This window comes from Gavialis gangeticus, unplaced genomic scaffold (assembly GCF_001723915.1).
Source record: "Gavialis gangeticus isolate Ggan-Ray unplaced genomic scaffold, GavGan_comp1, whole genome shotgun sequence".
NCBI classification, from domain to species: Eukaryota; Metazoa; Chordata; order Crocodylia; family Gavialidae; genus Gavialis; species Gavialis gangeticus.
The window spans coordinates 91,200,292-91,202,977 of NW_017729033.1; positions in this window are offsets into that span (position 1 = coordinate 91,200,292).

Genomic DNA, 2,686 nt, shown 5'->3' on the forward strand with positions numbered 1-2,686 from the left:
GCTGGGGTCGTTTGACCCCAGTACTCTTTCCTGCCATTGCAGGGGGTCGGACTAAATGATCTTCTCAGGTCCCTTCCGACCCTAGAAACTATGAAACTATGAAAAGAAGCCTATTACCTACAATGACTGACTGGAGACTTTTTTTTTACTTAGTTACCAAGAAAGAGCAAAGAGTCCACCTTCCTGAGAGCAGCAGAAGCATCATCCCTGTCACCGACTGGCGGATCATATTTAAAGCTGTATTGCCAGTTATTGTTATGGGAAGGGGAGTGTGACCAGATGGAAATCAACCTGGGTTATGAGGGGGAAGAAACTGTTTTAAAGTGTTATAATTGGGTGAATGTCATCACTGAGGTTGTTTGATGCAAATTGGACCACCCGGTGTGGTAGATGTAACAGGGCCCTGCCCTGTAACTAGGGGCTCAGGGGACTCTGAACAGCCCCACACCCTAGAAGCACCTCTGCACACCCACCCCAGACCTAAAAGAACTCACTAGAGGCTGGAGAACCAGGTCCTGGGATGTAGTGAGTTCCTCAGCAAGGGGGCTTACACAGGTGTGGAGAGTGAGAGAGGGTTAGCCATATGAGTCCAGAGTGTAAAAGATAAAAGACACTGAAAGCAGCCTCAAGGGGCTGCACCTGGCCAAGGAGCAGCTGCCTGGAGCCACCAGGAGTTAAGCAGTTAAAAGGACAGCCCAGTGCAGGACTCTTCTCTGTTTGTGTGTTTGCTTGCTTGATCACTTGCTTTGTTGTATAAGCTTGCAGGCACTGCAAAGCCTCTGAAAGATAAGAAGCAACCAGAAGGTGAAGCCTGGAGGAACCACTGGAAGACAGCTAAGTGCTAGCTTATTTGTTTAGCTTCTTTTGGGGTTTTTTTGCATTGCCAGCAAGCCTGGGGTAGCCTCCAGGTATTATCTACTAGCTTGGCTGCAGCAGAGGCAATGGCTGTGAACAGTGGGTCCTTGGCCAAAGCCAGCAGCAAAAGTAAAATGGGTCAGCTCAACCAGCTTGACCAAACATAACCTGCTGTGATCTGCCCAGACTCTGCCCATAGCAGCCTACAAATTGGTTCCCTGGCTGGGAACATTCTCTTTTGTTTTGCTGCTGTGTGTTGTTAAAAGCAGGGAGAGGCAGACTTGCTAGGAAGGCTGGGGCCGGGGGGAATGGCACAGATACTGCAGATGCTGTCCCAGCAGCAGGCAACACCCCAGGAGGAGGTACAGCAACAGGGAGACCAGATGATGGGGCTGCTGCAAATTTGGGTACAGAGCACTGAGCAGCTGCAAAGAGTAGTGGAAAAGAAAACCAGTGGGTGATAGCTCAGACCCCAGAAGCTGCCACAGGGAATCTCTTGGCGGGAGCTGGTGCTATGCCATGGATGATGACACCGAGATCTTTTTAAAGGCATTTGAGCAGATGACCAGCCAGGCTCAATGGCCAAAAGACACCTAGGCACCACGACTGGGGCTTTTGCTGATGGGTGAAGCACAAGTGGCCTATGGCAGGATGCCCTTAGTTGAGGCCAAAGACTATGATATGGTTAAAAGAGTTATCCTACATCAGCTACAAGTGACAAAGGAGGTACACCAGCAGAGATGCCAAAAGCAAAAGGCAGGAGCTATGACTCCCTCATCAATTTTCAAAGACCCTCTGGGATGAGGCTCGGCAATGGTTAAAGCCACAAGGAAGAGATGCTGAAGAAGTGGTTGAGAGGGTGGTACTGGAACAGTTGATCTGGAAGAGGTGACAAGGACCTGGGTCCAGCAGCACCAGCCAAAGACAGTACCAGGGCCGAGCAGTTGGCAGAAGACTTTTGGGCAGCCAGAAGACAGCATGCCTCATCAAGGAAGGAGACAGGCCCTGCACCTACAAGAGGGACCCCGCTCTCCAAAAGTAGACAGAAACCGGAGAAGAAGGGTTGAAGCAAGTGATTAATGTTACATGTTTTCCATGTGGGTGGTCAGGGCATTACGCCTGAAGTTGTCCCCAAGGCCCCCTTCAGACAGGGAGTAGAAAGAAGGAGGTAGTAAGGAGGCATGAACCTTCCCTAGTAAAGAGCATGGAGTGTAGAATCGGGGACACTGCTCCTAGAAGGCTGGGGAAGCTTCCAGCAGGCAATACTGGCATTATGGTGGAAGTCTGGGTTGAGGGGTAGCGGGTGACTACGTTGGTCGATATGGGATCTGAGCTATGATGCCTGCATAGGCAACCATTAGTGTTTGAACAGGCCTAGGTCTAGCTTACCATCAGAGGGTGTACCCACTAGGGGTGTACAAAGTGGACCCTATTCAATCCGAATTTGGATTTGACCCAAATCAGGGACAGTGATTTGATTCGCTGATTTGAATCACTGTCCCTGATTCAATTCAGCTGAATCAGAATCCGAAGATTCGATGCTGATTTGGAGAATCCACGATTTGGACATAAACAAGGCTTTAAAAGTTTTTTCTACATACCTCGAGGTACTAGCGTGGCTTCTGAATTCTGTGATGCTGGGGCAGATGGATCATCCCACAGGAGTGCAGGGGAACCCTTTATATCCCTGGTGGTGAACCTGGAAGTGGACTGGAAGTATTTCTGGTCCACTTCTGGGTCTGCTGGAGAGTGTGCAGGGGAGACCCTGGGTTCCCCTCCCCCGACGCAGAAGGCACCAGTTGCTGAGTCGGGCAGGGGTGCGGGCCGGGGG